This window comes from Papio anubis, chromosome 12, assembly GCF_008728515.1.
Source record: "Papio anubis isolate 15944 chromosome 12, Panubis1.0, whole genome shotgun sequence".
NCBI classification, from domain to species: domain Eukaryota; kingdom Metazoa; phylum Chordata; class Mammalia; order Primates; family Cercopithecidae; genus Papio; species Papio anubis.
In genome coordinates this window covers 10592155-10605420 of record NC_044987.1, presented here as the reverse complement: position 1 = coordinate 10605420, position 13266 = coordinate 10592155, and the positions used below count along the sequence as shown (strand labels likewise).

At 36.7% G+C, this 13266-nt stretch overlaps 1 pseudogene; it reads left to right on the top strand.

The window, feature by feature from the left end:
* The first annotated feature begins 7634 nt into the window (after nt 1-7634).
* Nucleotides 7635-10105, top strand: LOC110741334 (annotated as a pseudogene).
* The last annotated feature ends 3161 nt before the right edge of the window (nt 10106-13266 follow it).

Genomic DNA, 13266 nt, shown 5'->3' with positions numbered 1-13266 from the left:
TTTATATTTATTTGGTATAAATAATATTCACTTAGCCATGCTAAGACATTAGCTGTATAGTCAGGACCCAAGGAAAACAAAACAGCAAGCTCGAAATTAATTGTTAGGCTACCTTCCTGTGCTTTCCTTTCCTCTCTGCTTTTGGTTTCCATGGAGACCTTTCCAGAGAGGACCCAGTGAGTCAACAACAGACAAAGCTAGTTCACTGAGCCCTGTGAAATTAGCAGTAAGCTTTAAGGTCAGTGAAAATGTTGCAAGTGAAATACACTGCTCAAATAATTGTCAATGTTCATTAAATTTAACTAGGCCTATTATCTTCTGCTCGAAATTCTGCTCCAGCGATTATATTTTCAGGCCCTTGATTCACACCCAGATATATGTGATAATAGAATTGATGTCACTGTCATACCTCTTGGAGAGCCACAGCAGATTTCAAACATACTGAGAGGATACAAAATGGATAAACTATTGTTCATATGCTACAAACTCAGATATAGAAAAATGTGATTTCCTTTGATTTTTTTAAACTGAGCTCATTTTTATTCTAAGATTTCATTTCTGTCAAGTGATAAGAAAAAATAATCTAGTTCTCTTTAAGTAAACCCAGTCAATTTTGAGTTTTCTGTCCTCATCTTCACCTTCACAGAGTTTATTCTAAGCTCTGGGACTTACACAACACCACAACATTGGTGGGGAGGAGGGTCTGCTTTTCTCCTTTGATAGGCCTTCCTTTGCCCTCCGATGATATGTACAACGTCTTGTGATGGCATCTGATCATCTAGAGCCATCGCCACATGTTCTGGGATTAACCTATTCCTGTTATGGTTGTTATACTGAGCTTCAATACCACTCTTCCTTGGAGAATTGTTTTTCAATAACTTGAAGACCATTTTGGATTGATAGTTGTCCTTCAAAATTTAATTTTATTTTCTTTAAAATTTCATTATTTAGCTAGTAAAAATATTATCCTGATAAATCAAAAAAGTCATTTTTAAAAGAACTGAGATTACAACAAGGGTAAGAAAGATGCCTCCAACGATGGCCAAATATACTTCAAATTATAGAATCAAGTTGACATGTAAAACACAAGACTCACAAATATAAATATTTTATTATAAAATTCAGCATCAATGATTTGGTTTCAGAAATACAACATAATATGTTAGATCAAATTAATGTTCTTTATTAGAATTTTATTGGTTCTGTAGTTGTTTTTAGCATTAGTTTATTTTTGTTTCATTACCGTAGAAATGTTGTAAACAAGAGTTTATATCTAACTTTGTGTTTGAAACAGCAAGCATGTAAGGAAATGAATAAGTCAGTATGAATTTTTTTTTCCTTCTGTGTGTAACTGAAATCTAAATGTCAATAGTCTACATCCAGCATTTCACCTCTGGATGTATACCCAAGAGAACTGAAGACATACGGTCACAAAAAAAACTTGTACACAAATTTTCTTAACAATATTATTAATAGCCAAAAGTGGAACAAGCTCATATGTCCATGAACGAATGATAATTATGTGGTATATTCATACAGTGAAATATTAGTGAATCACAAAAGGGAATGCAGAACTGATAAATGTCACAATGTGAACAAATCTTGATAACATTATGCTAATTTAAAGAAATTAGATACAAAAGGCCTTATATTGTATGATTCTGTTTCTAGGAACTGTCCAGAAAAGACAAATCAATAGAGACAGAGTGTAGATTAGTAGGTGCCTAGGGCTAAGGGTAGGAACAGGGAGCAACTTCAGATGGGCATGGAGAATCCTTTCAAAGTAACAGAAATATTCTAAAACTGGCTTAAGGTATTGCTGCAAAACTGTAAATTTACAAAATATAATTGAATTCTACACTTTAAAAGGATGTGTTTCTGGTATGTGGAGTATATTTCAATAATCTTGTTAAAAATTCTGATAGTTTAGTTCTCTTAAAGACATGATGTCAACCATTTTTAATAGTGCTTATTAAATAAAAATAATTAGTGTCAATTCTTCATACTTGCAGAGAATTTATATTTCAAGAAAATGTTTGCACACACAATATTTCAGTTGAAATTCATAAAATATATGTGAGAGTTAGTATCATAATCTCAATTTTGTAGGTAAAGAAATTCAGTGACCTTGAGACAGTTTAAGTAACTTGTATATTCTTATACATCAATAATTGCATGATCAAGATCTGAACCCAGAACTTATGATTCAAAATCATATGCTCTGGTTGTCATGTAGCAATTATTGGTTTGGGGAGCTATCAATCACTGAGAGTTTTAAAAATGTCAGGAAGGAAAATTTTTGAAGGAAGACTATCTCTGCTTTTCAGGTAAAATTTACCAGTTGAGTTAAAGTGAATGCTCTCTGAGCTGCCTCGTAGATCTTCTAGAGTGGTCCTGAGTAAAAGTTTCACCATCTGATGTACATGAACCAATTGGTTATGTCCTGGTTAAAAGAAAATCATTAGTTTCTCCAAACTAATTAGTAAGACAATGATGCAATCTCTAAGCCTTAGGGACTCAAGACAGACCTCATTGGATCAGGCCCTGTAGTGATGCCAGTTCTGTTTAAACCTCTGATACCCACTCTTGGGAGAAGCATGAAAGCCTGCAGAAAGGACTAGAGGATCAATGGGTTTAGGCGTTTATTTGCACACACCTTGACTAGCTCAAGGATAAAGGCATAGAAAAACCACAATTCTAGGTGCCAAGACCAAGTTACTCTGTAGAACGCTTTCTTTGTAAGGTGACCCGTAAAATCATCCGTAAGTGGTACCAGAAGAATAAAAGAGAATAAGCCTCTATTTGACTTGGACCAGAGCATGATATACACGAAAAATGTAAGCCTATACTTTTATTATATACTTAGCTTCTCTCTCTATCTCTCTCTTACTCTTTTATGTTTTCCCGTCCCTCTATTTCTTCTTCTCTGCCCTTTCTGCATCTCTTTTTTATTCTCCTTTTTTCACCATATGTTCTAAGTGGGCTAGTTCCAAGTGTTTCACTGTTTTTTGTTTGTTTGTTTGTTTTTTAGACAGAGTCTTGCTCTGTCGCCAGGCTGGAGTGCAGTGGCGCAATGTTGGCTCACTGCAAGCTCCACTTCCCGGGTTCAAGTGATTCTCCTGCCTCAGCTTCCCAAGTAGCTGGGACTACAGGGGTCTGACACCACACCAGGCTAATTTTTTGTATTTTTAGTAGAGATGGGGTTTCACCGTGTTAGCCAGGATGGTCTCAATCCTTTGACATCGTGATCCACCCACCTCGGCCTCCCAAAATGCTGGGATTATAGGCGTGTGCCACCATACCTGGCATCACTGTTTCTTCATACAAAATGAACAAAAATTATTTTTTAATCTTTGCTCTAATCTGCTCAATCGTAGATGCAATGTATCATTTTTCTAGTTGAGTCTGTTGAGTAGTAGTTCTTCAACATTTTGACGATTGTAGATCCATTAAAGAACACAAGAATACTATTGAATATTTCCCTAGAAAAATATGTGTGTTGTATGCAGGTCACTCACCATAAAATGTTAAATATAATATCAAAAGATTATAAGGGATTAGATTGAACTGATTTAGACTCACAAGATACATCATATATTGGATCCAATTTTTGATCCTGAGTCTATGACTTCGTGTGAATTTCTTTTGTGCTTACCTCTATTTCTTTACTTGATATTTGAGACATTAAGTGAGAAAATCTTTCCGTTTCCTTTCAGGCTTAATCACCTAAAATTTATTACACATTAGCCCCAATACATATGACTTCTCTATGGCCCTCTTTTATTTCATGATGGTAAAGGTATGTCTTCAGTTAAGAAATTGTGCCATAGGATTACCCATTGGAACCTTAAGATTTGGACTCCTGGACTGTGAAACATTGACTGGCATTTTATTCTCACGAATTTCGGGTTTACTAAAAAGAAGAAATTTAGAGTCATCATCCTAACACACTTAAAATGTTCGCATCCCTGTAGGCTCATTCACATGACTGGCGTTGCTCAAGGCGTCATTTTCTGGAATTAACTTCAATATCACACATGAAGTAAACTCTCATATTGATAGACTTCCCTATATAAAATTCAGTAATGTTGACTCACTCTATGAAATATAATTCACACGACTTTATAAGACTTGCTTTTCTGCAACTTTCAAGGACAGTTAGAATCTAGAGTGAAACTCTAAAAAAACCACCCCCCTAAACAAAATCAAATTGGTTCAACTGTAGCTATGTGAATCTTCCTTACCCTGAGATATTACCAGATCTCTATTTTTATTGAGCTCCAGTAAATAGTAGTCTGGTAAACTTGGGCAAGTTACTCAACCTTCTATGACTCAGTTTATTCTTCTACAAATTGGGAATGATATTATAATAGTATCAACTACAGATGATTGTTAAAAGAATTTAATTAATGTATATAAACAGCTTAGAAAAGTGTCTTTCTAGCTCACAGTGAGTGAAAAAATACATATTAGTTCTTCTTATTTTTTTATGTAAATGCACTGATTTTAACTGCATCTGAGCCAAAGAATAGTATGAGGAATGGTGAGGAGGAAGAAGTGAAGGAAGGGCTCAGGACTCCCCACACTTCTCAAGTGCTCTCAGCAATTCTTGTGCACCCAAGAAGTAATCTGATTTACTTTCCTGTCTTTAGGTACATGGTTAACTACTACGTCTTTTCTTTAGTTTCAGAGTCATGTATCCAACTGCCTTTAAGACAGCATCAATCAGTTGGAGCATAGGTTCTTATATAGTTTGAATACGTGTCCCCACCAAATCTCATGTTGAATTTTGATCCCCAGTGTTGGAATTGGGGCCTGATTGGAGGTATGTGGGTAATGGGGGCAGATTCCTCTGGCGTGGTGCTGTTCTGGCGACAGTAAGTTCTCATGAGATCAGGGACCTCCCCTCTCACTCTCTCTTGCTCCTGCCTTCACCATGTGACATGCCTGCTCCCAATTCACCTTCCACCATAAGTTAAAGCTCCTTGTGGCCTCCACAGAAGCCAAGCAGAGGTCAGCACCATACTTGTACAGCCTATAGAACCGTGAGCCCATTAAAACTCTTTTTAAAACAAATTGCCTAGTCTCAGGTATTTCTTTATAGCAATGCAAGAATGGCCTAACAAAGCCTTCTCAAGGCCAATATAGCACAAAAATAATCGTATTATTTCTCTTAAAAAAAACTAGATATTCTTTCTATAATTCACTTAATTCCATGTATCATTTAATAGCACTATTATTCACCTAGCCTTTCAATTATTTACTGAGACATCAATTCTACTTGGTAAGTCTATGTGAATTTATCATTTCTTCTTTTGCCTGGATGGTTGGTTTAGATTCTTGTCTCCCCAGCTCTAGACTATTGACCCTGTAAAACATACGGGACATCGATTGCTACCGAATCATTTATTTCAAATATGAAGCCTGTCATTTTACATCCTTAATTAAAGCCAACAATTCTATTCCTTCAGATGTGGCCTTTCACAAATCATAGCTTGGACATTTTCCTCCTTTGTGAAGACTTCCCTATAAACTTCAACAGGAAGTGTTATTTCATAAATACACGACAAAAATAACCTTAATGATACAATTATTACATTGCTTCATATTTGTTTAGTTATTTATATTTAGTTTTCCCTTTAGTCTGTGTGTGTCTTGATAGAAGAGCTGGATGATTAATTTTGGTATCTCAGCATCTCACACAGTTTCTGGTCACAGAATACAATCAATACATACTTACTGGATAAAGAGCATAACTTAGCATTATAAGAATGAGGTTTTTTTCTGATTAATGTCTAAGTTTTTAAAAATCTTGCCTTATTTTGTGTTATGATTCTTCAACTCTAATTTAGTAATCTCTTGTCATTTCTCAAACTCTTGAACCTGTAGAATCAACAGAATTGATTCTGTTGATTCAATAGAATAAATACTACTGGTCCAAATTTTTTAATAAAAAGAAAACAAAATAATGTCATCATAAAAAGCATGCTCATTAGCTGGCTGTGGTGGTGGACACCTGTAATCCCAGCTACTTGTGAGGCTGAGGGAGGAGAATCGCTTGAACCTGGGAGGCAGAGGTTGCAGGGAGTCAAGATAACACCACTGCACTCCAGCCTGGGCAACAGAGCAAGATTCCCTCTCAAAAAAAAAGGCGTGCTCTAAATGATCTCTTATGGTCTATTCTATCACAAGAATTTTAAAAGTATTATTACTCACTGATGGAAAGAAGAGGAAATCGCATCGCATGAGGGTGTATGTGTGATGGATTAACCAAAAGCTAATAATCTGATTTCCTGATTTGTTACATATATTGCCCCTGTTTTCACTTGAAGATTGTTTACCCTTTCTATGTTAGTAAAACTGTTTGGAGCATTAAGTCCAACTGAGTTCATGTGGTAGATTAATAAGCAGTGAATGTTTTACTCTAGGTAAGTCATGAAATTTGTCCTTTCTTGACACAAAAACTCTCTAGAACCTTATGAAATATTCTATCTTTTAAGGACTTACTTTGTACATAGATCTGAAAAAAAATTGTGTGTACGTCTGTACATTGATAAACAAAATCCTACTCCAAAATTAGGTTGAATTGACATGATCTTTAAAGATTGTCTAGTTCTCTTCCCAACACAGATCAGGCAAAGTACGTACAATATCCCTAACTCTTTTAGTAAAGGAGAATTTGTCCCCATTTTAAACAGAGTTTTACCAGTTTCTTTGAAATAAAAACATTAATGCTTCTGTGTAGCCAAAGATTTACAAGTAGTTATTAAAAGATCTCATAAAGAATATCATGCTAAAAATGATGGTCTACATTAGATGATAGAGTGAAAAATCTATAAAGATGCTGTGGTAGGCTTGAGTGACGGATGAATACCAAAACGATGACACTATTTAATGGCCAGTCATAAATGGTATATGTAATCACCTGTTTTTTTGTAGACTTTTTTTTTTTAAAAAAGAGACAGAGTTTCCCACAATGCATAGTGGAAACCAATATGAAGGCCTTCTTATAGTTTTACAAATAAAAAAAGTTCAATCTCATATTATAGTTTATCAATGTTTCTTTGAAATGTAATAGTAACATTCCTGGCTGAATAGCTGTCCAGAGTGCTGAACAACAACAGTGAAAAAGACAGGGTTAATACATGAATTATCAGGGAGTAATTCAAAGCCAACTGGGCAAAAACATGTATAAGGAAACCCAAATTTAAAAAATAAATGATTGAGCTAAGTTATCTTTGAGGCATTTTGAGTTCAGAAAATACATTAATTTTCCCCATATCTACATTTCCATAGCTCTTTTCTCTGCTTTCCCAATTATAGTATAATGAATTTGAAGTCCTTGGTTTCCAATCTGGGATCTGTCATGAACTGTATATGGGAAGTTGGATAAGTTATTTAGTTTCCATGAATCATGGTTTCTTCATCAACTATGAAATAAAAACATCAACACCGATCTTACAGGATTCCGTCAAGGTTTAACTAGAAAATGGTTATGAAAATTATATGTAAACTGTAAATGTGTCCCATCTTTTTCCTCGTGTTTTCTCTATTTCCTTTTTCTTTATTTTTTTGTCTTTCTATGCCTTTCCCAGTCCTCAACACTTCTACTCTCTGTCATTTCCTCTTCTCTACCTGATGATAGTAAACGAAAGTCTACTCCTACCAGTCAAATTGCCGGGATCCAGTTCTCACTCCGAGACCACACCTGTTTCTGGGGATATCTGTGATCCTACAGTCACAATAAACATCATCCTTTCTTTAATAGGAGGTATGATTGCTGTTTCCTCATGAATCTATTGATAGCAAGAAGTAAAATTTGGCCCTTTGAAGCATCATCTTGTTGTCGTTTTCCCTCTTCCCAGGATAACATCGAACTTCTGTGGAGATAAAGAATTACACTTTGGTTACAGAGTTCATCCTGTTGGGCATCACCCACACAGAGGGGCAGGAAACTGTGCTCTTTGTCATGTTCGTGATCTTCTACCTCTGTACACTGCTGGGAAATCTGCTCATCCTCTTAGCTGTGATGTCTGATTCCCACCTCCACACACCTACATATTTCTTTCTTTGTAATCTCTCTGTGTTGGACATTGGTTTCTCTTCTGTGAGCACTCCAAAGATGCTGGCCAACTTGCTGTTGAGGAGCCGAGTCATCTCCCTGGTAGGTTGCATGTGCCAGGTCTTTTTTTTTTTTTTAACCACTTCCTAGGCAGCACTGAGTGCCTGCTCTACACAGTGATGGCCTATGATCATTTTGCCACCATCTGCTACCCACTGTGCTACACCATCATCGAACCACCGGGTGTGGCTCTGCTGGCAGCTGGCAGCTGGCATCTGATTTACTAGCTCTTTTCATGCGATAATTCTCACTACATTGACCTTTCAACTGCCATATTGGCGGTTCTAATGAAATGGACTATTTCTTTTGTGACGTCTTCCCTCTCATCAAACTAGCCTGTGGTGACACCATTATCATCGAGACAGTGAGCTTCACCAACATTGGCCTTGTGCCCATGACCTGCATCCTTCTCCTCTTTGCTTCCTACATCCGCAATGCCATTGCAATTCTAAAGACGCACTCTGCTGAAGGGAGACACAAGGTGGCATCCACCTGTGTTTCCCACCTCACACAGTTCTTTGGACCCTGTGCCCTCATCTATACCCAGCCATCTTTGAGTGAAGTGCTGGTAACCCCAGTACAGATCTTTGGCAATGTAGTCACCCCCATGCTGAACCCCACAATCTATACCCTGAGAAACAAAGATGTCAAAGGAGCTCTGAAAAAGCTGGCTGGAGGCCAGATTGTTTCAGAAGGCGGTCACTAGTCCATTTGTGGGAAAAGCTATTTTTTCCTCCTCATTTGTGTATTAAACTAATTTTTAAAAACATCTGTCCATGCCAGTTGTAAGGGACTTTCTGTCACAAAAACAGCTGGAAAACAATTCTCCCAGATACAAACCTGTGACATCTTCTCCATCTCACACACAAAGATCAGGAAATATGTTAGACATTGTGGGCCATATAATCTGTTGCAAATACTCAACTCTGCTGTTGAAGCATGAAAATAGTCATAGAAAATACATAAGCAAATGGGTGAGGCCATGTTCGGATGAAATTTTATTTACAAAAACAGGTGGGGGGCAGGATTCGCCCCACAGGTCGTACGTGGCTGACCCCTGTCATAGAGGCAGGTTGAATTTAAAAACCTCTTTTCAAGGGCTTGTGGATAATGGCTTAAGAGTGAACTTTAATGTGGGCTGGTTCCCACCAGGGCACATATTTAATTATCAGTCAGGAATAGTAGGTGAAAGGGTGGATATTGAAGGGCACGGAGAGCATTCCCTAAGGAGAACTCGGCAGTACTCCCAGGAGACAGTGAGAACTGCTTCTCGCAGCAGCTCCAGCTGCCTGGGACCCACACTCATGCCTGCATATGTAATCATTCCTTGGGTCCTTATACAGAAGTGGCTTGTTTTTCTTAGGTATGAAAGTAAATGCTCACCAGTCTTGCTCATAAATAGAAACCTTTTTCACCTCAGAAGTTACAGTTCTCAACATCACCCACTCAGAAGTCACTCAGCTTCCCTCTCCTAGTATCAAGCACGCCATGAGCGTCCTGTTCATAAAACAACACAGGGCTGGCACACGGTCCTTGGAATATTCTTTTGCCAGGATTACCAAACTCTGTCACAAGATATAATTATTTAGTCTCAGCTGGAAGGGTTCCTATTAAGAGTTAATCTCCTCCTGCTGTTTTTGTCTGGCTGCTCTGTGATAAAAGACATAATGTGTGACGTGTAATATGTGCACATGCGTTCTCGTGGCTCATTTGGTCGTGGGGCCAGGCCCTATGAGAGGGCTGAGAGGGCAAAAGAATGATGCGAGAATACTCCATGCCCTCTTATCTTCACAGAGAAACAAGCTCTGTTGGCAGTGATAGTTCTTTAATAGGGACTGTACACTCAGCATCACCTGCGCTGGAAGCCTGCCTAGTACTTATATAATTAAAAGGACTAACTGCGTTACTAGGGTGGAACTGTCAACTAGAGTTGGTCTTGGTCTGACATGATAGGTAGATAGATGGATAGATGGATGGTTAGATAGATAGATAGATAGATAGATAGATAGATAGATAGATAAAAATAGTTAGATATAGATATAGATATATAGTCTTTTTTTTTCTAGCCGTATTGGGCTAACTTCTCCTCTTTTACTTCCCCATGTCCCAACAAAGCCCCATGATACCAAGCCCTGCTGAGAACTAACTTACTGAGTCCTCCTGACTCAGTAGATTAGAAGAGCTCACTAGATTTGAGCTCCCTGTTTTGCCATTCCTAAATCTCTGAAATAATGTATAATATATATTATTCCAAAGGAAAGAAGCCAAATGTTACAGAACATACAGCATAATCTCACTAACTACTGATTTTGACCTTTTCTGAAAATACTGTTATTCATCATGGGTGTTCTGGCTTCGGTAGAGGTTTGCACACCTGTTACTCTTAAATCAACATTATTTTTTCTTATTGGCCTGTTTGTATATTCATTGCTTTCTACCCTTGCAGTTATCAGATAGAGGTTTAGAAAAGAATTACATGTCTGAATGTTAAGATCCAGTCTGGGGAAGTGACAGAAAAGAAAGAATAAAAGAGTGACTCAAGAAAAATAGTCTGTATAGGGGAAAAGTACAGAGAGGAACATGGGGCAATACCAGTGGTCACGCTGTCTTCCTACATTTGCTAATCAGCCCATTACAGGTTTTTATTGTTAGAGTCCTTTCTTTCTGTTACTTTCATCTCCAGCGGTGATGATACCATTGCCTTACATCTCTCCTCGAACACACTGTCTTGGATGAGCTTAATAGTGGAAAAATCTAAACCACCAGTGTGCAATTCTTCCCAGCTCCATACTTTTATGTGAATACCATCTTATTTCTCTTGTATATGTAATTATGAAAACTCAGTACCGTTTCATTTTTCCCCACTAACACTCTGCCCTGTCATCTTCCCTGCAGGAGGGAATGTTGTTTAACTCTAGGCCACATGCCATATGTATTATTTGGGCTGGCATCCAACAAGTCCTAGAATTATGCAACTGGAAGAGATCAATGTGTCTTATTAAAATGAGACTCAGAGCATCCATGGGTAAACACTGAAAGCAAAATCTCTACCTAGGAAGTGCTTTTTTTTTTTTTTCCAAAATGACCTCAAATCTGTTCCCATGTGTCTCATTTTCCCCATGCATCTCCATCACACTTTGATTAATGTTTCTCCCATTCCACAGGTACATGCATAGGTTACTACCTTCAGGTAACAATCTGACCTGGTTTAGGCAAAACGTTTTTTTCTTCAATTTCTTTTAGCATATTTGTGAAAGGCTGGCATTTTAAAAAATGATGTTAATAAATCAATACTAAGAGAAACAAAAAGAAAACAGAGAGACTATATAAACACAAAATCAGGTTGTCTTGTGAAGTCAGACATCATCCTCTCAGCAGTGACTGCCTTCCCATGAAAGCGCCTTCTCCAGGGAGAAAAAAAATAACACCAGTTGAAGACGTAGAAGTGTGTTAAGAAACTTTGGCCTAATAAGATAAGTATTCCTGAATGTACTGGGAGTAAGACCAGCTGTCATTTTCTTTTTTTCACCTAGAAGCGGCAACATGGGATAGGAGGAATTAGTTTCCAAGCATGAAGAGCAAATTCACTTCAATACAAAGAAATGCAGAAGATAGGAAAAGGAGAAGTCATTCATTCGTTCAACAGGAATTTGTTGAGTCCACCTATGTCCCAGGCACAATCTAAATGTCATCATACCTGATGCATTGCCTTCAAGTTTGAGATGGCACCTCAAGGAAGACATCAACAAACTGGAATAGTGACATGCAAAAATAAAAAAAGAACATGATGTATGAGAGAGATATGGTTGTGGGAAATTAGAATATTTAGATAAAGAGACGGCAGATATGACTGATTATCTCAAATCTGTAAAGGGATGCTGGATGAAAAGGGGCCCACATTCATTTGGCAGATTACAAGAGCAGAACAGGGAACGTTTTCTAGAAAACTCAAGGAGGAATGATTGAATGGAAGAAAACGATTAACCAGGCAATAGTCTGCCTTGAAAAAGTGTCATTCCTGTTCATGAAAGTGCAGGAATGGATCCTGAGTGCTGCAGAGGATATTCTGAATTCTGCAGGGCAGCATTTCCAAATCAGGGGTTTGAAAACCTTCAGAAATTCAAAAAAATAATCCCAACCTTTCAGATAGGTAGGGATAGCAATAGTGCACTTTTTTCCAATAGGATTCTTAAAAACAAACACACATTAAGAAAAATATTTTAATACCTTTTCATCAGTATAAAAATTTTTGAGAGCCTCTGTATATGTGGTCTGAGTGAACATGTGCAGTAAAGGATATGGGGACTTTGCTCATGGTTCAGTCACTGATTTGTGGTGATTCGCAAAGATAGCAACTGCTTATGTTAACCGTTGCAGTTTAATGGTTATTTAAACCATTTTAAACTACTTGTCTTCTTAACCATTTATATAAAATTTATACCCATTTTGGACTAATGATTAACTAGAGGAAATATTAGGAAAAATAATGTTGTGCTTAAAATGAATAAACAGGACAAAGAGACTGGCATTAATTAATCATACATGCTTGGATCGTGTTGCACTTAAGAAATTGTATTCATTTCATCATATTCTGGTATTTCAAAAATGTTGAAATATACAGTGACAATTTTACCTGAAATTTTATTTCATTTCTGAGGATAGATACCATATATCTGGTTACAAAAAGTTGAGAAGTGCTTACAAATAGAAGCCTGAGTCTTTCACTTTCTAACATTATTTAAATTCTTTTAACTATGAAGTGCTAACATTCTAAAGACTGTGTTTTGAAAACCGGTTTTGTTCATTTGCATACCCTAACATGTCCTAAAATTTTACTCTGTATTTTAATATGTATTTAGTGAACAAACCAAACATGGCATAATTTAGCATTTAAAAAATTATGTGTTCAATAAATTATGGTTTTCATAATTAATTTAAATCAATTAAATGGTATGTGTTCTTTATTGGTTGGGAATAAATATGTATCTGTTTTATATGTTATTTATATTAGTTTGCATTTTTATAATATTTAAAATAAATTTAATAATATATGTTTTAATTTATTTCAGCCAGTTTTAAAAATTATTTTCATGTAAAATGTTTTTTAACATATTCTGCAAATTTTAAATATATTACAAAATTTA